A 25,199-nucleotide genomic window follows, 5' to 3' on the forward strand; every position below is an offset into this window, starting at 1 on the left:
ATCTAGGCTGGCTCCGACTGTCCAACCAGCTGATGTGGTGTTACTGTATGTAACAAACTGTTCACCCCATTTCACTCGAAAAGCCTCTCCTGGGACTGAAACTATCTCATAATATTTATTTTTTGAACCATGTTCTTCTAATATTGCCAAGAATGATGCTTTTAAAAACACACAACAAGTGTGACACAACCTCCTAATGACACATCAGGGCGATGGTACACATGCCTAACTTAGAAAGTATGGCGTGCTCTTTGAGTCTGCTGCTGAATGGCTCAAGTTGCCAATGGGGCTGGTCGAAACAGTACCGTGAACTAGTTTGTTAATCTTTGCAAAGGAGCAGCTTGCCAAGCTCGTTAATTTTGTGAATGTTTGAAAGAATTAGTAAATGTTGTATTCCAAAGTCCTGTTCTTTAAAAAAAACATAACTATTCTATGAAAAATTAAATGTTAATTGGAGGCTAAGTTCCTGTTGTCTTTGTACATGGAGTTTTCTTGGCAGGGATACTGGAGTGGCTTGCCGGTTCCTGCTCCAGGTGGATCACGTTTGGTCAAAACTCTCCACTATGACCTGTCCATCTTGGGTGGCCCTGCACGGCATAGCTCATAGCTTCTCTGAGTTATTCAAGCCCCTTCACCACGGCAAGGCAGTGATCCATGAAGGGGGACGAGATGGTTGGACAGTGTTCTCAAAGCTACAAACATGAGTTTGACCAAACTGCGGGAGGCAGTGGAAGACAGGAGTGCCTGGCATGCTCTAGTCCATGGGGTCAAGAAGAGTCGGACACGACTAAACGACTAAACAACAACAACAAAGTTCCTGTTCCTAAATTTATAAAACAACGTTTTCAGAAATACATGAAGTAGCTTTTGAGAATCAGTTTTTACATGCATGAACGAGGAAACTCTGGTTAGTTTAAGCTATGGTTTGTTGAAACAAGCCATTGCAACAAACCATAGTTTACCCCGGTTTCCTTTGGATGGGATGTAATTATAAACTCTTGTTAGTTTATAATAGGGAGTGTGTGTATCTGATCTTTCATGGCCATGGCACGAGATGAGTTGGGAGAGGGGAATGGGTGAGCCTGGAGTTTACTTTTGCTTATTTGCATAATGTCCAAAATAGGCCTATTTTAGCTTTCCAGCCTATCACAATCATGTGGTATATTAATTCAGATATCACCCAAGCATAGATAAGCTCCAGGCAGCAACTGAGATAAATATAGAACCAGAAGGTACGTTTTGCATGTTTGGTGTGGGCAATGCTTTGAATCTCCTCTTCTGACCAAACGAACTGCCAAAAAATCCTAAGTGTGCCCACTGTATAGGAAGAGCTTGGTTAAGTTCTAAGTTACGTTAGGCACCTGAAGACAATCCTCTGTAATTTTGGTCAATGTCCCCAAATCTACAGAAGACATCAAGAAGTGCTCAGGTTTTTCCAGAAAAACCATGTAGAAAAGTTGCAGTGCCATGGCCTGGGAGGTAGGGAACATTTCAGTTATCAAGTCAATTTTACTGCATATCAGAAAGAAAGAAAGAAAGAAAGAAAGAAAGAAAGAAACCACAGGAAAGGGACAGTATCCCTTGACTGTGGCAAAAGCATTAAGTTCAGATCTGGCTTGGCACAGCATTTTGGCTTTGCAAGGTATGGATTGCAGAAGAGCAGCATGATGACTCAGGAAAAGCCGGAAGAGCAGGTTATGTGCATTGGAAAGAGCTTGGGTCAGCTGCCTCTTATGTTGGGTGGATTATATATAGTAAAAGGGTAAGGTGTATGGAATCATAGCAGATATAACAATCCCAATATCTCAACCATGGTTGTGAGATTGTGAGAGCAATGCAGGATTGCCGTTCTCCCATTTCATCTTAGCTGAGGTTTTTGTGTTGCTTCAGGGACAGCACTCTTAAATGACCATCTCAAGATAGTGATTGAGGAGGCTTTTTGCAGATGAAAGGAGCTAGTTTGTGCCAAGTGCAAAAGATTTCACCTTGCACCAGAGCATGCTAGGTTGATGAAGAAGCAATGGCTGTTCTCACTTTGAGAACAGAAAATCTAGCAGTTTTTCAATTCTTCTTTTGGGGAAAAAACACACAAAGATTTGGAATCCTTGTTTTAACATTATATAATTTATTCCACCTTCACACCTTAAACTGTCTTTACACTGTCTTTAGACAGTGAATGGAATGCCCATTTTTTAGAATGGTAAGGGAAAAGATATTTTCTGATGCTATTTTCTCAGAATTTAAAATGGCGGTGGTGGAAGGCACCCTTCCCTATTAAACAGCAAGGTGTAAGGAGACCAAGCAAACTACACATCTAACAGAATAATGAACTATTTTATCTATTTTTATATATATATAGAACATTCAAAGGGCCTCCAAATTAGGATCCTGCATCATTAAGTATTTGACATTTGTCCAGTTAAAACTATTGACTCATGCTTTCATTTCTTCCCCTGCAAATTACTACAGTGCCACAGCTGATCTGACTATATTTTCCATTTCTTATAAATAGCCACAAGAAAAGTATTAATTATCCGTGTGCGAATTAATGCACCAACTGCCTTAACCTTTCAGGTTTTCTTAAACGCCAGCATAACAAGGCATATCCATGGCAGCAAATGTGATTTATGACAAGAATTTTTAATTTCTGTTTTTAAATATGTTACCCACCGATCTGCATACATTTAAATGTGCCCCTAACACTTTTCTCTGTCTTGAGGCTGTTGTTTAATATTCAAGGATGATTTTTGTCCACATACATTTTGGTCTATGTCACCTCAGATTAAATTATTACTCTTTGCAGCCTTTTCGGAGCAGGCCCCGGGCCCTTATTTACAAGAATCAATGAGATAGTAATGAAAATCCATTTTTCATACTATCAGCTCTGGCCTGCTTTTATTTAGTTAGCTGTGTCTAAGCAAGCAATTCATTTTGTGAAAATGTCATGTTGATAAAAAGAGAGAGAGAAAGAAAGAGAGAGGGATGAGCAGAGAAAGGGTTAATCGTGAAATAAAGCTTCCCCGTCCTCCACACTCGCCAGGCTAAAATATTCCGAAAACAGTAAAATATATTTTTTTCCAAAAAAATAAAATAAAATGTTTTCTTAATGTATGCAAAGTAATGTATATTGACACACACACAAGCCTTTTCATGATGAATATTGAAATATATATGCAAAGCACAGGAAACGTGTAACATGTTATAGATCTTTCAGTGTACATTTAGAGGAAATGAGCCATTTATATTCCACAATTTAGTGAATACCTACTGTTTATTGGGACAGAACACATAGGAGTGTATTTGTCTTAGTAATTTATTTAGGTAAATATATTTATTCTTCTAGGGGTTCTTTGTGCTTCTCTTCCCCCCCTCCCCCCGGTTCTATAGTACTAGGCATAAATATTTAACCATGCATTGTCTCAAATGTTATTCATGTAATTTATCAAAGAAAACAGTAGAGTTTTAATAACTTTAAAGGCTGCACCTTCAGTTAAACCTGAGAGTGATCTAACATGCAGGCATACGGACCTTGCGCCTTCTTCGCATACAACAAAAAAAGGACAAAGACCATAAGGGCTGCCATCTGGCTAAGCTTCAACCAGCCCAGCTGCTTGTTATATCACCTGGCTAACCTTGTTTTTCCAAGGCTGGTGTTGCTGGTTAGACAAAAAGGCATCTCTTTCAGCATTTCACAAGTGAAAATAGGGGTGTTCTTGTGAACTTATATAACTGTAATTGCAACAAGAATTACTGCCCCCTCTTTCCCCACAGCTACACATTCCTGAACGCTGCCCTCTGCCAGCTGTGTGCTCACTTGCTCTGCAGAAGCCTGGCATCCTGCTCTGGCTTTGAAGCAGAGCATCTTGATAAACCAGCCGGACCATCACAAAATGCTAAGATGACTGTTTCATTAACACAACAAAACCTGGTTGCGTAGGAAGGATGGAGAACCTGCAGCCCCCCCCCCAATGTTTCTGGGCTCTATCTCCCACCAGACCAAACTAGCGTGGTCAGGCAATTTGTGCGGGCCTCATTACAGATGAAAGAAGGTCTCTTAAAACAACAGCTGTTTTGCCTTTCTTAGAGCAGCAGCAGTGGGAGCACCAGTGACAACAATAACAACAATGATTCCTGTGTCTCTCTGAAGACTAATGAACTTGTGCTTGAGTTTTCACTGACAAGAACTTGCTTCCTCAGATGCATGACAGGGACAGTGAAGGTGGCATTCTAAACAGGTGTGTGGAATGTAAGAGTTAAAATGCTGGCAAATGCTTCACAAATGTGGAAAACTGAATATAAGATTGAAAAAAACAAGAAACCAAAATTGTCAGTTTCACCCATCCCAGATCAGATCCTCCAAACTGGGGATTCTGGGGACTGAAAATGAACCCTCTGCATGTATATCAAGTGTTGTTCTCCAACGGAGCTGCTATGCCCAACCAAGGACCTCTCCTGTTTTCTCACAGCAAATGAAGCAGAGCAACATTCTCTGCTGCCCTCTTTTTTTTACACCCTAGTACTCAAATCAGACATTTAAGAGTCAGCCCCATAGCTTCTTCTCTGCTTTTAATATTCCTTGCTAACACCAACATGCATTTGTTGGCAGTTCCTGGGTATGGAGCATCGACAACCCGCTTTTGAAATTAATTACGTACTTGAATGCTTTTTTCTTTTTTTAAGACAAAATGAGTCTTTGCAAATCACTTTTGTCTGGATGAATATATATGCTGGCATGGGCATTGTTGCATTGCCCAATGCATCCCAACACATGGAAACATTTTGAAAATATAAATAAGTTGTTCTGGTGTCCTGAATCATCATCCGTCAGACATATTCACAGAAAGCGAAAAGGATAAGGATTCAAACGTAACCATCATATAAATTATGCACATTAGCCAAGAATCACTTTGCAGTATAAAATGTTTTCCTGGGGACCAAGAGAAGGGAATCCCATTCTATAATATGTTGGTGGTTGCTGTTTCCTGAGCAAACGTCTTTGACTCCACCAGAGCATGTAAGAGCTCTGTCTGGCAAGAATCATCAAGCGCCTGGTGGGTCATGCAAATCCTAGAAGACCATGATGCTGTCTGCATAAGAGGCTGACCTACATGCTCTGCCTCAAGTGAGTGTCTCTTCAAAAGAGCCCTTAGGGTGTGTAATGTCAACACTCATATTTTGTCTGCTTTGGATAAACAAAAAACCCTATAGTTAAATCATATTTAAAACTGTACGCTAGCTTGCCAAGGGGAAGGAAATTTATAGATGCATTTTCTCAGATGTTCCTCCTCCCTTGCTAAGTACAGTCTGTGCAGAAACATTTCTTTAGTTCACTTTAAGTGGAGGACAGGTATAGGCTCTATGGTGGAACTTACAGCTAACATTTCATATCAAAATGTTATTTTAAGAAATGGGGGTTTCATCCATACATAGGGAGCTCAGGAATGAACTCTATGTTCATGCGTAAAGGATGGACTATAGAATTTGCTGCCCCAAGATATAGTAAAGGCCCCCAATTTGAATGGCATGAAAGAGGATTAGACAAATTCATGGAGAATAAAGTGACCAATTGTTACTAGCCCTGATGGTTATTACCTTCAGTGTTAGAGGCAGTATGACTCTGAATACCATCTTCTGGGAACTGCAAATAAGGAGAGTGGTTCCCATGGGATTCTGCATTTAGGTTGGCCATTGATATGATCCAGGAAGTTTCTTTGAATGTTCTTAAGTAGGACATTGAAATACAGATGTGCCTGCTCCACTTGTATATTATAGGGTGTGTGTTTTTTTAAAAAAAATTATGTATTTTATGTAGCTTGGATGATTTTTTTCCTTCTGACATGACTTCTGTCTAGTAGCTGCATGGGGAAACATGAATTACAACATGAGCCCTAAATGTAACAATATGAACTGGAATATGAGAAATAATTCACAAATTTTCATTATCTTTGAAGATGCCTGTTTTTACTGCTCTGTGTTGAAAAGTTTGAAGGCTCCTAAGTCTAATGAGCATGAAATTCTCTGGGGTATTTCTGTCTGTGGGCTTGCAGGGTTCACTTCGCTTGCAATCCTGGAGCCTCATTAGTTATGTTCAACAAAGCGCAAGGCCAAAGAACTGTGTTCTAGAAATACGTAAGTATGTGCATAGCACACAAAAAAACCACTGACATTTACCTCAGCCTGATGAAAAAAAAGGAAACCTCACACAAACAGCAGCAGGTGCTGTTGCTGCAAGTGAAACAGGGCAAACCGTAAGCACAAACTGTGTGTGATTGGGTTGTATTTAGGAACCGTACTTTTCTGAAAAGACAGTTGATCTTCATAATTGCTGTAGTAGCTACACTGATAACTCTCACACTATGGGCAAGGTTTAGAAAAGGACTCATGTAACCCACAATCCTGTGCAAGTTTACTCAGAACTTAGCCCTGTGGAGTTCAGTAGGGCTTCCAACCAAGTGTGTGTAAACAGGGAGCTATCCTAAACCCCCGGGGCCACTCCCGGAGAAGGTGAGGATTCAGTGGCAGTGCCCCTCTGCCTGGCTGCAACTGAAGCTGCTGGCAGGGATAGCGTGGAAGGTCTCCACCACTGCAGAAGCTCCCCCGCACCTGAAAAAGATGTGGGCTGTTTGAGAGCTACTACTGCAAGGCCCTGAAATGGCCTTTCCAGTGTGAAGTAGGCTAGATCCTTAGCAGCTCCATGGCCAGGTGGGGAGTCCATTCTGAGATCTTCTGCTACACTAGCCTACAGCTGGCACAACAAAAAGGGTGGGAGGGAAGCAGAGAGAGTAGTGTGGTGTAGTGGTTAAGAGCGGTAGATTCGTAATCTGGGGAACCGGGTTCACATCTCCGCTCCTCCACATGCAGCTGCTGAGTGACCTTGGGCTAGTCACACTTCTCTGAAGTCTCTCAGCCCCACTCACCTCACAGAGTGTTTGTTGTGGGGGAGGAAGGTAAAGGAGAATGTTAGCCGCTTTGAGACTCCTTCGGGTAGTGATAAAGCGGGATATCAAATCCAAACTACTACTACTACTACTACTACTACTACTCTTCTTCTTCTTCTTCTTCTTCTTCTTCTTCTTCTTCTTCTTCTTCTTCTTCTTCTTCTTCTTCTTCCCCTATGTCCCAGCTCTACTGCCCCTGAGCCAAATGATCCTGAGTTAGAATTGCAGCCTTTTCTGCTCACTCAGACCAATAATCCACCAACATCAGAGTTTGTTCATTTACACGGTTCCAGCTGTTGTGCTTTACTGCATTTTTCAGCAACAGTAGCTAAAGTCTGCATTGTGCAAATGCTATTCTGCAGCCGTTTTGCCACTTTTTTGACTCGACAATAAGAAACTGCTTTTAGAGAGAAGTGATCGTTGAATCTTCATCTCAAGGGCATCTCAAGTCGAGGTGTTTGGTTATTTTCCATGGCACTGGTCTAACAGTCCACTTGGATGTTCCAGACAGATGGTAACGGACAAATAATTTGTCCTTAAGCACTAAGGCATCCCAGATTGTTTCTCCTAACCCTGGAATACAGACCTCCATCTGAGGAATCACAACCCTGCCTCCCCCGCCAATCCCAGAGATATTGCCCCTTTAAATACTATGTTAGAGGTGATCAGTCATCACAGACAATATTGATGGCCTATGAATTTGCCTACTTTTTGCCATTTTGAAGTGTTAATATAATCAGAATCACCCCATTTCACAAAACTCGAAGGGGAAGAAAGTATTAAATATGATCTTTTCTTTTTAGCAGTCAGTAGTAGCTTTCATTTTGTTAAGTTACCATGTAAGCACAGTGTATTCAAGAGACATTGTTGCTTTTCTGTGCAGCACAATCTTACAGCAAAATATAAAAATGCAAACAGAATTGCTAGTGTCAAAAGTATTGCTAGCGCTACCTGATAGCTCTGAACTTTGGGGCTTAGTGTTGAAGGGGAAGAGGGTAGGGACCTTTAATTCAGCTAAGGGTAATCTCACTCTGTTTTGCTGATATATATATATTAGTTTCATGATAGGGCGGGCAATAAATCAAAATAAATAAATAAATAAATAAATACATGTATTTAAATGTAATTGATTAAAAACCAAGCAGTTAATCTACACACACATACACACAAAATCTTTAACCAGTTGACAGTCCCTAATAGCAAGGACTTTTACTCCCCAAAGCATAAGCTATATATATGATACATGCAGCTTATGTTTTTAAAAGTCAGACACTCCTATCTTTGCATTAATAGACCCTCTTGATTCAAAGGAATAGCTCCTGAAAACTCTGAGTGCTGAGATATGCTTATGGCTCCATTTACAGACTTTCTTATAGGTTCATAAATGGAGACGAGGAGGAGGGAATGGAATAAAATTTAATAACTGAATAAAAATGTAAATAAAGATTTGCCTAAAATTACTTGTCCAAGAAATAATTCTCCCTCCCCCTTAAGCTAATACTTTGATAAGCTCTGTACAGTGATCCTGATTTGGAGCGTGACCTTTGAAAATGCTCTCCAGCTTGATTAAAGATGTATTAAATTTGTTTAAATAAACCTCGTTGTAATGGCACATCATTTGTAAGAAGCTATTAGGGGGCTGGAAACGGTGTGACGGTATTTGCATGAAAATGTGCCCTGCTCAAATTGAGGATCTCTCCTGAATTAACTGCAAAGGGAAAGTGACACTTCCATAATTTTTTTTGACAAAAAATAATCTGCAAAACTTTACGCTAACCTCTGTGCACCAGGGAGAAGGAAACAGCATATCAATACTGGAACTATACAAGGAGCACAGATTCTCCTTTGAAACTATTTTGCTTGCATTTTTGGTCAAGATTAGTTTGCATTTCTTACATTTTCTTTTTTAAAAAACAACAACAACCCACAGCTGTGTTTTATTGTAAACAACAGACAGTAAAATAATAAAAAATAACTGTAGTAAAGTTGCAGCATAAAGTTTGGGGAGGTGCTACATGTTCGTTGAGGCCTTACTCCTGCGGAGTTCATAATTCCTGATCTTTGCCCTGTTTCTAGGGATCTGGAGACATGGTGAGGTTATTCAGTGCGGAGAAAGAATCCATTTTGTGCATGATCAATGGCAATTTGATACATAGGGTGCAATTCAAAATAGCACTAAGCAAGGTAGGCATGTGAGGAACCCTTGAAATAGGACTCCCCCCACCCCTGATGTGTAAGTGGACCTTGTTCTATGTATGCAACAATGTAGATGAATCCGACCTTCAATATTATTTAACATGTTCGGAGCTGGTCTCTTTCATATTACTCAGCTTGAGCCCTTGTATTGAAAACATTTCTTCGTACCTAGCCCTGGAGAACCTGGACTTGGATTATGCATTGGCCACCATACAAACGTTTCTTTAAAAAAAGAAAATTGCCTCAGATCAGGTATACAAATCCTGGTGTTACAATGCTAAACCATTTCACTTATATTTTTTTCCTTATTTGTATGCTAAGTTTTCTTCACAGTCGCTCTGAGAAGGAAGCTGGTGAGGTGACTAGCTCTGGGCAACCCAATGAGCTTTATGGTTGAGTAAAGATTTGCACACAAGTAAGTCCAGCCTCCTTGGTTCTCCAACTTAGCGACTTCTACCTTTAAAATGTAACTAATGCAAGCTGATATTGGCTACTAAGTGATGATCTGAAAACTCAAAGCCTCAGAAAGAGCTCAGGAAATATGTTTCTGAGATTATTATTTTATTTTATTTTTAATTTCTCACTCCTTTGGGAAAAGGCTACTTTGCAAATTTCCTCTGAATATTCTCCAACGTTCTGCCATTCTTTTCCTCTCCCCCCACAGTGCCCTGGAATGATGCTGAGCCCAAAGCATTGTGGGAGATTGAAACAGTGGTCAGTTGCTGCTGCTTCCAGAAACAAAAACAAAACCCTGAGTGGGGAAGAAAGAAGCTATGCAACTTCATCTGCTGATGGTGAACCCCACATCCGAGAAACAGTTGGAGGATTTATCCCCACCCTGCAGAAATCCAATGACTTGGACCCCTCTTTTTTTCTATCCATGAAACTCAAGCTAATTTGAAGTCTGCCAGTGGTGACAGTGAACCCAGGGTCCCTCAAAATGGAACAAGAAATTCAAGAGGTTCACTTTCCGACTTTTAAAATAAGAATTAATTCTCCTCCACTCGGTGTAAAATATCCTGCACATCGAGACTGTTATTTAGTGGAGTGCAGCAGAGCCCCAGCAGCCTTGCTTCGGGAATATTTTAAACCATTGTGGTGAAAGGGAAAATTGGTCTATTTCGCCTGCAAAGAAATTAGCATTGTGGAAATGTAAATGGAGGTCGCTAGATGAAAGGGGGGTGTAGATGGCACTGCTAATCATGAATCATGGCTGTCTCCATTCCAATGGATTTATAGATGAATTTTGCAAAAGTTTAGAGAAAGGTAAATTTACCACTCGATGCCATGGCATTTAGATGATTAGACAGATAGGTAGATAAATAGAAAGATAGATTTCACTCCCACATGAAGCATATAGATTGCCAAATGTACTTTAATTTCTTCCAATGGCTCCCAACTGAGTGGGTAACTGATACACTAATGAAAAAGTGTCTCTCCTTTAAATCAAACCTTAAATTAAAACCTTTCTCATTTGCCTTGTGAAGCCAGGGCTCTGGGACATCTACGAGAGCCCAGGAACACAGGCTTGGTCTGTTGTATCCTCCAATCTTATTAACCCACAAAAAGATGATGATTGAAAACATCAGCTCTGACTCTCTGTCGTGCGTTCTGCATTAGAATCGCTGGCAGCAGCCTTAAGGAACATTCATTCTCCAAATCAATATGTTGCCAATGCCAAATGTTCAAACTACAGCTTTCCTTCACCCATTTTGAAAAAATAACAGAGGATATTTTTAAGAACCTGAGAATATTTTCAAAAATATGCTGAGATAGATACACACACACACTTTTTAACCAATTTTTATTTTTCCCTACTCACATCAGAGCTCTGATAGGCTTTTAATGTATTTTTAATCTTTGTTGGAAGCCGCCCAGAGTGGCTGAGGAAACCCAGCCAGATGGGCGGGGTACAAATTTTTTATTATTATTATTATTATTATTATTATTATTATTATTATTATTAAGAATAGAATAGTTTGGATTTGATATCCCGCCTTTCACTCCCTTTAAGTAGTCTCAAAGCGACTAACATTCTCTTTTCCCTTCCTCCCCCACAACAAACACTCTGTGAGGTGAGTGGGGCTGAGAGTGTGAGTGTGACTGGCCCAAGGTCACCCAGCAGCTGCATGTGGAGGAGCGGAGACACGAACCCGGTTCCCCAGATTACGAGACTACCGCTCTTAACCACTACACCACACTGGCTCTCAACAATGAAAGCACAATCTTATATGTGTCTACTCAGAAGTAGGTATTTCCAGGCAAGTAGGTATATGATTGCAACCTCAGGGGAACAGTCTTAACCCGTGAGTTCATGATCTTGGTGGGGATTAGGGTTGGGTGAAAGCGTCCCTTTAACCCACTTCACAGTATGGGTCTCCACTACTACAGAAGCCCCCACTTTGCATGCCAAAGTTCTGAGCTGTCTGGGAGTTGGCACAGCAATCGTGCCGTTCCTGCAAGCCCCCCACAAGAGGTGTTGCAAGTGTGGAGCAGGGCTGGCCAAGGATCCACTAGATTCTACGCTGACCCAGGGGCCCAATTTGGGCCATTCTCCTGCACCAATCTGGAACTGACGCAAGAGAAGAAACCTCCCATCTACCACTCTGAACAGCAAAAAGCAGCAGGGAATTGGATGCAACTTCCCATTTACACACGTTCAAGGCATGTGTGAACGCGGATATCGCCACAAACCTGGAAGTGGCATGAAAAGGGCGAAAAATGGCAAAAATGGTGTGAAAACAGTATCTAGCAATCCCACGAGCTTTTACAAGTACATTCCCATGAGCCCTTGCACTGTCCTTTGAGGCCTGTGTAGAGCTGGAGTTTAAGCAAGGAGGTTTGATGGTAGCGGTGGGGCGTTTGCAGGCCTTTTCAATAGTGTTCCCAATAGACACGACTTCACTTAAACGTGCAGTGCCTTGGAATGTAAGCCCCACGTAAATGAGGAGTTGCCTGTAGTGGCTTGACTACTCTGCTTGTCCCAGGGGCCAGATGGGACAATCAGAACTGCCAACAGCTCATGGAAAAGTCTGGGTTCAAAGTCAAGGCAATGGGATTGATAGAGACCTGATGGGAAAGTTGTAAGGTTTGAGCAAATATAGACTTCTTTGTTGTTTTTATGGTTGTGTTTTATTATTAATAAAACCTTAATTTGAACAGCAAACAAACACAGCAAGGAGTTGAACTGGCTTGAAAGGAAAGGAAAGACTTGCCTGAAGAGAAAGCTTCCATCTGAATGTTTTAATTGTCTCCAAGTCTGGGCTATAGCAAACGACTCTGATCATTCCCTAATGTTGAGGCTACAGCATTTAACTTGGGCTGGCAAGCAGGCAACAACCTAGCTGGGCACACTCCCCCTTCTTATGAAGTCAATTTGCACCTTGTATTTCAATGAAGTAACCATCGCCTTTATGATGATCAACGTTCTATTGTGCAATGAGCCAAACTTGAGCCAGGAGAAGAACCTCAGCTCTGGTCTAATTGCTTCATCATGCACTTTACAACAAATCTTCATTCTGGATTTTGACTAGGTCAGTATGGAAACTGCCCTGGTCAGAGTCTGTAATGATCTGCTTATTAACTGTACTGCAAGTTCTCTCTGCATTCATGCTGTTAAGACTAACTAACGTACTTTGAGTTTTGTCAGCCATGGCAATTTTACTACACAGCTTAAGCCCGCCTAGCAATTTCATTTCAACCTTCATGGGATAAAGAGTTTTGGAGGGTTAGGAAGTCAAGAAGAAATTTTTGCTGGGGGGGAAGTATATGATGATAAAAGTTTTGGAATATTTTTTGGAGATTTAATAAAACTGATTTAAAAAGAAAGAATTTCACCCAGCAGCTTTTCTACTACTACTACTACTACGACTACTACTACTATTACCACCACCACTACTACTATATTATTTATACCCCTCCCATCTGGCTGGATTTCCTGGGTGGCTCCCAACAGAATATTAAAAACACAATAAAACATCAAACATTAAAAACTTCCCTAAACAGGGCTGCTTTCAAATGTCTTCTAAAAGTCAGATACAGGGGTACCTCAGGTTAAGTACTTAATTCGTTCCAGAGGTGTGTACTTAACCTGATACTGTTCTTAACCTGAAGCACCACTTTAGCTAATGGGGCCTCCTGCTGCTGCTGCGCCGCCGGAGCACGATTTCTGTTCTCATCTTGAAATAAAGTTCTTAACCTGAAGCACTATTTCTGGGTTAGTGGAGTCTATAACCTGAAGCGTATGTAACCTGAAGCGTATGTAACCTAAGGTACCACTGTAGTTGTTTATTTCTTTGACATCTGATGGGAGGCTGTTCCACAGAGCAAATTCCACCACCAAGAAGGCCCACTGCGTGGTTCCCTGTAACCTCACTTCTCACAGTGAGGGAACCACCAGAAGGCCCTCGGTGCTGGACCTTCAGTGTCTGGGCAGAGCGACGGGGGTGGAGATGCTCCTTCAGGTATACTTGACTTTTAACCATAATTTTTCCCACATTGGAAATCCCATGGTAGGGCGGGACTATTGAATCGATCCGTCCTACCCTTGGATGGGGGGCTGTGGATCTAGGACAGTAGATGCATCCAATATGGTGGCTTCATGGCTCAGGGAAGACTTCAGCCCCTCTCGAGGCACACTATCCTGCCCACAGTTTAGGTATACAGTGGTGCCCCGCAAGACGAATGCCTCGCAAGACGGAAAACCCGCTAGACGAAAGGGTTTTCCGTTTTGGAGGTGCTTCGCAAAACGAATTTCCTATGGGCTTGCTTCGCAAGACGAAAATGTCTTGCGAGTTCCTGCGGGTTTTTTCCCCTCCCCCCCTTTTTCCCAAGCCGCTAAGCCGCTCATCAGCTGATCCTAAGCCGCTAAGCCGTTTAACAGCTGATCCGCTAAGCCGCTTATCAGCTGATCCGCTAAGCCGCTTATCAGCTGATCCGCTAAGCCCGCTAAGCCGCTAATAGCGCTAAGCCGCTAATGGGCTTGCTTCGCAAGACGAAAAAACCGCAAGACGAAGAGACTCGCGGAACGGATTCTTTTCGTCTTGCAAGGCACCACTGTACTTGAGGTGTTTGTTCTTTGCAAGTTCTAGTGCAAACTAACCTAACCCACAACACCTCAACTAATGTGCAGATTTGGACATCAAGAAAGCCAACAGGTTTTGCATTTTCTGAGTGTTTTGCTGTGGTTTTTGTCTTCTTTTGGCTTTTTATTTAAACTTTAAAAATTTTAAATGCATGTATTGAGAGAAAATAGCATTAAAAATAAAAACGTGAAAGTAGAAGTTTCAGAATCATTTTAAAAACAATTAATAAATCACATATTGATTTGGAAAAGAGACAGACAAGGCTTGTGGGAGAATGCTTGCAAACGTGCCACAGATCAGAAATAGGCAGATTCAACCAGTTTGGGAATCGCTGTTTTAATTCATGCCAATACAATACAGTCTTTGACTTGTTTGCTGATAGGAAGAGTATTGCAACTTGTTCCCAACTAATACCTCCCCATTTGGCTCATGCTTCTGCCTGTTTGTTTGTTGAAGTAAAAACTTTTCATTGCAAAGTTTGTTTCTGTAAACTACCTTGGCATCAGCGCACACAGCGAAGGAATTTATAAATGGGACTGTGATTAAGGATTAAAAATCATTATTGGGTGCTGGCATTGGTTGGTTATGAACTATATGTGATCCAAGTGAAACTCTCTCTCTCTCTCTCTCTCTGTTTCTGTTTTCCTCTCAGTTTAAGTCAGTAATGGCTTGGACTAACTTCAAATGTAGCTGATTTCCATGACAACCACTATAAATCAGAATGAGGGATGTTGCTGAGCATTTTCCCCTCCACCTTTCCCTTAAAAGTTTCAGCAGGGAGCTTTCTAAACTTTTAAGTCTACACGCGAAGTGCAAAACGTGCATGTTTTTGACTGCTTTGCACATTACCTCAGCGCTTTCATCGATTTGCTTCTTGTGCATTTTTCAGAACTGCAAGTTACTTACTTACAGCTTCAGTTGGTGGGAGACGGTGTAGAAACTAGAGCTGCAACATTTAGTCAATTCATGGGTTGAATAAAATGATGGAGTGAAGAGGTAATGTAAATCAGGGTTGGAAACATCACTCCAGAGCCAGTCTCTGTTTATTTCACATGTGCTTCTTCATAAACCTATTCCATCCCATTTCTGTATTAATCCGTGATTATTTCTTTTTAAGAGAGAAATACTTAATGTAAATATAAATAATTAATATATACTTAATAATATATATATTTATTTCAATGTTTGTATTTTTAATGAATTGAATTCCAAAATACGCATTTGATACATTTTGAGTCAAGAACTGTATTGCAAAATTTAGAGGTGTATAAAAGCTGAAGAATAATTATGTCCTGTTCCATGTAATTGTCTGGGAGGTATGAATTACGTTGATTCGTTTTTGTGAAATATTTGGGTTACTTCATTCATTCCATTTTTTTCTACTCAGAAACACATACTGTACAACGAACAAACTTGTGTTCACCGTAATACGTTAAGATCACATGTGCACCTGTTATATAGCAGTATTTAATCAATTAACCAGCTAGAGCAATACACATACACACATATAGTTTTAATTGACTAAAAAGATGCCATAATGAATCAGGAAGCAGAAAACACACACACACCCTGCAGATGGCAAGACCCATCTTTTAAAAGATAGTCTCCCTTTTTCTCACACACAGGGGAATGCGTTTTTTAAAGTTCTGACACACATGCGTAATCTCTAGAAACAAGAAAAGTATGCTTCTTACTACAGAAATGTTGTTTACCCATAGGCAAATTCATGTAAATTTAATCAACAGTTTAACCTCATATGATTAATTGATTAAAGTTCATTTAATCAGGTTTCAGCCCATATCATGCCACATGTATACACCCTGGGATCCACAGTTGTCAGCAGACTGACAGCACGTATTTATGTTTTAAAACAGACCCAGACACAGTCCTACTACATAAGTGTGACATGACATACTACATGTGTGTGTGGCACTGTGTACATGCGGGTGGTGCTGTGGTCTAAACCACTGAGCCTCTTAGGCTTGCTGATCGGAAGGTTGGTGGTTCGAATCCTTGTGACATTGTAAGCTCTTGTTGCTCTGTCCCAGCTTCTGCCAACCTAGCAGTTCGAAAGGACGCCAGTGCAAGTAGATAAACAGGTACTACTGTGGCGGGAAGGTAAATGGCATTTCCGTGCGCTCTGGTTTCCGTCACAGTGTCCCATTGCACCAGAAATGGCTTAGTCATGCTGGCCACATGATCCAGAAAGCTGTCTGTTGACAAACACCGGCTCCCTCAGCCTGAAATGAGATGAGGGCTCCAACCCCATAGTCGCCTTTGACGGGACTTAACCATCCAGGGATCCTTTACCTTTACCTTTACCTACATGTGTGTGTGCAAATCATGAACCATTACAAAGCCTTGGTCAAATTTGACTTCCTGGCGGTGTGTGTAACTGTAGCATAGCAACAGGGGGAGTTGAGAGGTTGGGAGTTGCAGTGCGGATGCACTGGCAGGAGCACTGGACTGGTTCTGCTGGTTCATTTGTACCATGCCAACCTTCCACTGCCTAGTGTAGTGGCTTCACCCCACCAGGTGCGCTAGTTCCAGTGTTCGGCCCTGTAAGAGAGGTCTTCACAACTTGTGACCCATTAAGCTGAGTGCCACTCACTTGCCATGTATAGCGGTTCTAATGAAACTGTTGCTCTTGCCGGAGTCTCAGACAATGGAAGGGATTGTCAAGCAACTGACATAATCCATACTATGCACGTGTACAGTGGCCAGTATGGATAGAAAAGACTCATCATTAAATATAATTAAACAATTAGAAAATGATGCCCAGCTGTTAAATCATACATATCATATCGAAAGAGAACTGAAGGCCTGAAACTTTATCAACTACAAATTAGTGTGGATTTATATTTGTTTGTAAAACGCTACCTGACCAAGCTTCTGCACACAGTTGGCTTGAACACATTTGGCTTGACATCTCAATAACAACAGCAGCAACAACAACAACAACAACAACAACAACAATAATAATAAAATTTTTTTATTTATATCCCACCCTCCCCAGCCGAAGCCAGGCTCAGAGTGGCTAACAACAGTAAAATATTACAGCCTTCTAAAATCAATTCATTATAAAATAAGGTATGTTTCTGAAAACCAGTTGTAAGAGGAGAGTGTGCTTTTTTTGCTCAGGTCCTGTTTGCAAGTTTCCCACAGCCATTTTGCAGTTCAGGATACTGAACTAGATGAGCAATTGGCCTGATCCAGAATGTTCTGGTTAGTTTTTAATGTTCTATTGAACAAACAATTCAATTAATAATGTTAGACATGGCAAGTGGCAGAATAGATATTGTTTTATTTTTCCTAGTTCATTTCTCCAAGATAAAAGCCATGAGCACTATAAGGCTGAACTTCATGGTAATTCATATTCTGACAAAAGACATTTTCAGGGCCTTGATGCAAGGTGTGATGACATGAGGGCCATATAAATTGTCACGTGATCATGTCATAATGATGTCACAAAGCATACTGTAGCTTTTCAAATAATCCGCAACATCACCTCACACCACAAGGGTCACAATTAATTTAAATGAGTGCTGTTCATTCTGAATTAGTGTAACTGTTTGGAAACACAAGCAAATAAACAAAGTAAGGGAACTTCGGATGTCTCTAGTCATAGCTGTCTTGCTGCTTTCCAAAGACAAATTGCGCCTGACGCCTGAAATTTGACAACAGGTTAAGCAGACATTATCAACAGATTTTGGTCAACCTGGGGGGGGGGATTCTAAGAGGCTGTTGTTGTTTTTTCATATTCCATTTAAGTTCATAGTGCTATAAATATCATGACACATGCAGTGAATGCACTGATAAAATCTTTCCCAGATGGGTGACTTCTCTCAGACCTTAAACAACAAGCTTGTCATCTATAGGTGCTGTTAAGAAGCAGCAATTTCACTTACAGATTCAACCTTTGCTTAGCTGCAAACCCTGTTTTATTTCCACAGTAACGTAATCACATCATGATATCAGTGTTTGCTCAAGTTGTGGAACCTGGGAAGGGTCCCACCTACAAATCCCTGGCTTTCTCATATGAAGACTGACATGTTTCTTTTTTCACTTCCGAACCGGGAACCTGTGTGTTTCATTTAAGGTATAGGGCAAATATAGCCAGGCTTTACGTTCTCAAAAAGGAGAAACAGTCATTGCTTCTTTATCCCAGAGTAGTCCTAGGTATGTCTCCCGATATCTGTAGCACCTAGCAAAGACTTGTTCAGTTTGCAGTCTCCATCTTGGAACCAAGTCCACTAGCTGAATCTCATGGCTACCTTGGTTGTTGTTGCAGTGGTGCTTGTTGTTGTTGGCATGCTCATTCCCCCTCACCCCTTGCTTTGTGGAACATCTTCTTGGAGAGCTCTGGAGAGCTCAGAAAAGCTTGCCACTGTTTTGTGACAGTTGGGCTGGTTGATTCTGATTAAGGTTTTCCAGGGAGCATGAAAGGAGTGAGAGGAGAAATCTTTCTAGAGTGTCCTTGTCACTTCTCACAAAACCACCCTTCTTATTCCAGCAGTACTTCACGGAGAGGTACCAGGGCTCAATCTCATAAGGAAGTCATAGCCATAGTGTTGCCCACTGGCACAACAGGAACCCACGCGTGTCCCTTCTTCATCCCCTCTGTGTGCCCCAGTGATTCACTCTAACCTTTAATAGCCAATATTATTTGGACATAAGGGGCTTCAGAGAAGAAGTGAGAAAGAAAAAGCCCCAATGCTTGAACTGACACCCCCTCACATTATATCAGATCTCAGCCACTGGATCAGGAATTACACCCCCACACACCCCACACCAGATTATCCTGCCTTTATTTTTAATATGACAATTTTATTTTCATAAAAAATAAAATAAAATGTACAGACAATATCCCTCCAGGAAGAAGGGTATAGCTAGGAAATCTATGTAATATTTAGCATTTTTTGGCAAACTCATTCCTATGATTTTTGTTCCAGGACAACAAGGAGGGTCCCAACTGTCTATGAATGTAGAATTATTTGCTTTCCAAAAGTCTTTTATCATTTAAAAAAAAAATTAGCATCTTCAAAAGTTTGCCAGTCATTTCAGAGCCAATGGCCCACAGTAGGTGGGTCTGGTTTCTTCCAATATTTTGCAATTGAAATATGGGTTGTAATTAACAAATTGTTTAGTAAACATTGATGTTCTTTTTCCTATCGAGAGTTTTTCAGGCCCATCAGCAAACCGTTTTTAAATGTATGGCTTCCCATATACTTGGGCGTCCGTCTTCTGACGAGTAGTTGCTGTCTGTTAATTAACTAAGGGAGCAAGTATCTCCTGCATCAGGGTTGACCCTACCATTAGCAGTTGCCTCAGGTGGTAGTTGGTGAGGGACAGGGTTCAGCAGGGAGGTATTGGAGGACAGAGCTGTGTGTGACATATGGTCTGCCCTAAGCTGTACATTTGTCTGTATAGTTATATACTTATTTATGTGCTGCTTGCATGCCAAACAGCCTTCCAACCCGTTGACAATGGTGAAATCAATACATAATTAAAACAGACAAGAACAATTGCATGGTGGCTTTAAAATGGAATTTATATTTACGTAAAATATAAAATTAATTAAAATATACAATAAACCATGAGAGGAAGAGAAATAATTTTGAGACTCTCATTGGATATCTCTGGTCAGACACATATTACACCAGTTCACTCTTGCTTCTGAGCTCAGTTTAAGGTATTAAGACTGACATATAAATTTTGTAATGACTTGGACCCCATAAATATGAAGCAACATCTCTTCCCACATTGACCAGTCTGGGTGTTAAGAAGAAGAAGAAGAAGAAGAAGAAGAAGAAGAAGAAGAAGAAGAAGAAGAAGAGTTTGGATTTGATATCCTGCTTTATCACTACCCAAAGGAGTCTCAAAGCGGCTAACATTCTCCTTTCCCTTCCTCCCCCAGGAGGAGGTGAGTGGGGCTGAGAGACTTCAGAGAAGTGTGACTGGCCCAAGGTCACCCAGCAGCTGCATGTGGAGGAGCAGAGATGTGAACCCGGTCCCCCAGATTACGAGTCCACCGCTCTTAACCACTACACCACACTGGCTCTTAAGGAAAGTAGGAAAGTAGGAAAGGTCCTGTGGGTAGTGCTTCCAATTGGTGGAATGACTTCCCCTCCAAGGTACACCTTGTGACCTCACTGTATGCGTTTCAACGATTGGTCAAGATGTGCCTCTGTACCCTGACCATTGATTGGATAGATGTCTCCCTTCTTGATGCTTTTTATGCTGCTGTATTGCTAACTTTGCCACTGGTTTGTTTTTGTGCTTTTATATATAATATAAATGTACCTACTGTAATATAATATATCTGCGATTTTAATAAAATGTACCTGCTAACAATGTATCTGTGATTCTTAGCAGAATAGATTTTTGGCAGCATGGTCCCTTTATAATAAATAAACAAATAGTGGCAAACTTTTGACATGCCTATTTAGTTACATTTGAAAGAGATAAATGGATCACACAATTAAAATGTAATTAAATGCAACTCCATGCTCAAAACTTAGCATAAGATTCTTAATTTTCTAATATTCATTCACCAAATGCCTTCTAGGCTGACCACCTTACATTTAATTTTATTTGCTCTCTGTAAATATTTATAAACATAAATATGAGAAGCAAACATTGCAGCTTGATGGAATCTGAGGTGGTGGTGACTGACCAGGAAATAGATCTTAGGGTCATGGTGGATAGTTAAATGTAAATGTCAGCAGTGTGCATCGGATGTGAAACATTCCCTTGCTAGGAAATATTAGGAAGGTCATCAAAAATAAAACTTCAAATATTGTAATGTGCAAATTTATTGTGTCCACTCTTGGAATATTATGTACACTTTTGGTTACCCCTTCTCCAAAAGGAAAGTGTGGGGCTGGGAAGGGGGGGGGGGATATCATCATACTAGAACTTGTATAATCTAGTAAAGTGGAATGGTGGGAAATTCGAGACAAACAAAAGGAACACCACATTTCATTGCCACATGATGGTGTGTTGCCCAACAATTTAGATTGTTTTAAATGGGGATCGTACACATTCCTGGATGATAAGGCTACCAGTGGCTGCTAGTCATTGTGGCTATATGCTACCTCCTGAATGCCATAGACCACCTTTTACTGGGGAGCAACAGATTGTTGTCATGTCCTGCTTCTGGACTTAGAATGAACTCCAACTGCCCCTGTGGACACTGGACTAGATAGGCCTTTGGTCTGAAAAAACAAGGCTGTTTTTCTGCTCTTACCCTGTTCTGTTTTCATTTGTGTTTGCTTCATACCGTAAATGAAGTGCAACCTCCACTTTCTGTGACAGAAGGCTCGTTAATACCAGAACTGTGGATTGGCACAACTAGTCTTAATTGAGGAGTCAGTCCAGTGACGCAGAAAGGCTTCCATTTAAAAAATGGCCTCTGAAGACACTCTCTGAGTGGGCTTTTAGACTCCATTACTGGTTGTTTCGATTTAGTAGCCCAAAGGGCAGAAGGGTTGCTTCCGCTCGGAAGTGCAAAGAAACATTAGGATGTACAAAGTTCTTTGGCAGAATAAGCAGGAACAAAAAGAAGGAGAACAAATAAAAAGTTTTTGGGGAGTTTAAAGGATGGGTCACAGCTGAGTGTAGTGAAGAAGCTCCATGGAAGCTAGATCAGGCAGATCAGCATTGTGGGGCCACCCACGACAAATCAGTGTTTAAAACTCTAATTAAGCATACAGTAGGGACGCGGGTGGCGCTGTGGGTTAAACCACAGAGCCTAGGACTTGCCGATCAGAAGGTTGGCAGTTCGAATCCCTGCAACGGGATGAGCTCCGGTTGCTCGGTCTCTGCTCCTGCCAACCTAGCAGTTTGAAAGCACATCAAAGTGCAAGTAGATAAAAAGCTACCACTCTGGCGGAAAGGTAAATGGCATTTCCATGCACTGCTCTGGTTCGCCAGAAGTGGCTTAGTCATGCTGGCCACATGACCCAGAAGCTGTACGCTGGCTCCCTTGGCCAATAAGGCGAGATGAGCGCCGCAACCCCAGAGTTGGCCATGACTGGACCTAATGGTCAGAGGTCCCTTTATCTTTTAAGGATGGGGTGAGAAGATGCTGCATCTTCTCCCTGGCTCCAGGAGAAGGAGGGCTTGTTCCTGTGGGGTGATGCTTGCTCGTGAGTTCCTTCCCTTCAGGGAAACCCTTTATGAATGAGCAACACCCTGCAGCATGCAGAATCGAATGCTTACAGCTGGTAAACAGGATATTTCATCTTGCATGTGCCTTAAGCCCTTGTGGAGAAGCAACACCCTGCGCCCCGCACTTGGGAGACCAGGGTTCGTATCCCCACTCAGTTATGAAACTCACTGGATTGCCTTGGGCCAGTCACTGCCTCTCAGCCTAACCTACTTCACTGGCCTATTGCAGGATTGAATGAGGAATGAGGAGAACCATATGTTCCATCCTGAGCTGTTTGGAGAAAAAATGCAATCTATCTATTATCTATCATCTATTATCTATCTGTCTGTCTGTCTATCTATCATCTATCTATCTATCTATCTATCTATCTATATCTATTTTTCTTTCTATCTATCTATTATCTATCTATCATCTACCATCTATCATCTATCATCTATCTATCTATCTATCTATCTATCTATCTATCTATCTATCTATCTATCTCTATCTATCTATCTATCTATCTATCTATCTCTATCTATCTATCTATCTATCTATCTATCTATCTATCATCTATCTATCTATCTATCTATCTATCATCTATCTATCTATCTATCATCATCTATCTAAGGTCTTTGTCCTCAAAACCTGGTCCCCCCAAGCCTGCTGAGACCTCCCCCTTGTGCCTGGAGGTGCTGTTCCAGCTGCACAAGGAGAATTTCCTTTCTCAAAATTAATTCAGACTACTTTGTCTGCTATTTGCTTCACATCATAAAAAAACCCAGAAGATCTCTCATTGTGAGCTTTCATTTTGTCCTTGGCCCTGTCTGAAACAGCCAACACAAGTCATTGTACTGGATTGTACGAAGTGTTTCTTCCTTTAACTCCCCCCCCCTCCATCCGCTTCCGCCTTTTCCATTTAAGAAATGAAATTTGTTAAGAGAGTGGCCCACAAGACAGCAATAAGCCTGCTGGCAATTTGGAAGACCAAATTAAAAATAAGCAAACAGCTGAGACATTGAGTCTTAAAATTATCTCCAGCACATGCACAGTAAAATGTTTTCTCAAATTCTCCAAAGGATTTTTAATTATTACAGATTGTATTAATTAGGTGATTATGCAATGAATTGGTTTGGAGCCATTCCCATCTATTATGTATATAATATTAGGCACACAATATGTTTCTTTAAAAACAAAAAACAAAACAAAAAAATGAAAAAAGTTGATAGGTCTTATAAATTTCCATTATAGTCTTCAAAATATGGCTGTAATATAGGCAGTGATCTTGCTCAAGCAGCTTACAACACTGTGACTTTGAAGAGACCAGGGCAATGACTAAAGGTGTAATAAATTACTACAAGTGTCATGCTATAGCTGTTATGAATCATAATGCTACACATTCAATAAGTCATTTAAAGGTAAAGGTACCGCTGCCCATATGGGCCAGTCGTGTCCGACTCTGGGGTTGCATGCCCATCTCACTGAAGAGGCCGGGGGCCAGCGCTGTACGAAGACACTTCCGGGTCACGTGGCCAGCGTGACGAAGCTGCTCTGGTGAGCCAGCACCAGCGCAGCGCACAGAAACGCCGTTACCTTCCCGCTATAAAGCGGTACCTATTTATCTACTTGCACTTGGGGGTGCTTTCGAACTGCTAGGTTGGCAGTAGCTGGGACCGAATGACGGGAGCTCACCCCGCCGCAGGGATTCAAACCGCCGACCATGCGATCGGCAAGTCCTAGGCACTGAGGTTTTACCCACAGCGCCACCCGCGTCCCAGGTATATATATTTCTAGCCACTCCTGATTTTTCACTCATTGCTCCTTTGTCATTGTTCCTAAAGGGAATTCAGAAAGACTTTGGAGTTTCCACTTCCACAAGATAAGGATCCCATACCTTTAAAAGAGATCTGTGTTGAATTTTCATGGGATTCAATTTCAGTGTTGAACTTGTTATGTGGGTGTGGATGTAATGACTGGGGACTGGGCAGTCACTTGTAAGCCCCCCCCCCCATACATGTTTATGGCCATTGTTTCCCCAACCCACTGCCTCTGCCTCACCACCACTATTATTTTTCTAATTTGAAGTTCCTTCTCCACAGCATGATCCCAGCCAACAAGCAATCATCGTAGTAAACATGATGTCACCATTGCGCCATATAGCCCAGCAAATATATATGTGTCCCAATACTATTTAGGCTGAGGAAAGGAAGACCTCCCATAGTCCTCAGTTTGAATGGATTTTGGGGTGGGACAATATATGGTCAGGCAATCAGACTGACACTAAAATTTCCTATGCTATGCAGGCCACTTGATTGCCCATTGCCACCGTAAAACTTTCACCCTGATCGTATTATCTTGTGCCTAGGAACACAATGATCACTTGGGGCAGAATGTCAAAGGTGATGCACCCTGGTTTATGTGTATGAATTCCTCAGATCTTTGTTTTATTTGCATATATATATATATATATATATATATATATATATATATATATATATGCTTTCGTAGATTTTCACGGGTACAGGAATGCAGGTTTTGGTGTCTTCGGGTGTCTTCCCGTGTAAGAGTCGGGGTGTCTGGGCGACGTTTCGACGAGGTCTCACTCGTCATCTTCAGGCTGGTGCTTTCGGCTTCTTGTTACTGGAACAGAGCAGAATCTGGTGTTTGAGTTCCTATAAATACTGTTGAGGGGTGTGGTGTATAGCCTCCAACGTTCTGGGCAGAAAGGAAGTTCCTAGATTAGTGTGCCTTTTCTTCTTTTGTTCCTTAATTACTTGAGGGATATCTTGAGTGATTTCATGAGTGATATTCTGAATACCACTGGGTGGG

General features: G+C 41.3%; 1 long non-coding RNA gene across 1 annotated transcript in view; it reads left to right on the forward strand.

Annotated features, from left to right (window-relative positions):
- The first annotated feature begins 13,796 nt into the window (after positions 1-13,796).
- Positions 13,797-25,199, forward strand: part of LOC309519392 — a 167,978-nt gene continuing 156,575 nt past the window's right edge. Inside the window, exon 1 of the long non-coding RNA XR_014213832.1 lies at positions 13,797-14,202. This is a non-coding gene — a long non-coding RNA (uncharacterized lncRNA). The remainder of the gene's footprint in view (positions 14,203-25,199) is intronic.

The sequence above is a fragment of the Podarcis vaucheri genome, assembly GCF_965113315.1.
Source record: "Podarcis vaucheri genome assembly, chromosome: 1".
Taxonomy (NCBI): domain Eukaryota; kingdom Metazoa; phylum Chordata; class Lepidosauria; order Squamata; family Lacertidae; genus Podarcis; species Podarcis vaucheri.